Here is a 597-nt window from a genome sequence, read left to right on the forward strand (position 1 = left end):
AGGTTGTAGCAGATCTTTCAACATAAGGGGATGAAGGCTCATTCTTCAAAATACATTTAAAAGAAATCTATGATAAACTGAAATAATAAATTGAACGTATTGCACGCAGTGCACTCTGGTTATGCAAATGATGCTGAGTCCCCGCCCCCAAGATTCGCCCCTTTCCTGCCCCAGCTCCTGCGAAGCCGGCTTCCAGTCCATTGTTCCCAGGCCCCTGACTCTATGTCTTCTCTTCGACGCTCTGCATCTGATTTCCTTTGAATAAAGGATTTTGTTGACGGCTTAAGAAACTGATATAGGAGCACTGCATTTGACACGAAGAAGGTTCACTATAATGTCAAATGAAACAGAGTGCCCTGAGTGCACAGTCGTGCCAAACTATTTGTGACCCCATGGACTGTAGCCCTCCAGACTCTTCTGTCCATGGAATTCTCCAGGCAAGAATAATGCAGTGGGTAGCCATTCCCTTCTCCAGGAGATTCTTCCCCAGGAGCAAACCTCTGTCTCCCACATTGTAAGCAGAGTCTTCACTGTCTAAGCCACCACGGTGACTCTAATCACTAATTTTTTTAAAAAAGCTGTCTACCAATATAGGAG

The sequence above is a fragment of the Bison bison genome, unplaced genomic scaffold, assembly GCF_000754665.1.
Source record: "Bison bison bison isolate TAMUID 2011002044 unplaced genomic scaffold, Bison_UMD1.0 scf7180017864518, whole genome shotgun sequence".
Classification (NCBI taxonomy): Eukaryota; Metazoa; Chordata; class Mammalia; order Artiodactyla; family Bovidae; genus Bison; species Bison bison.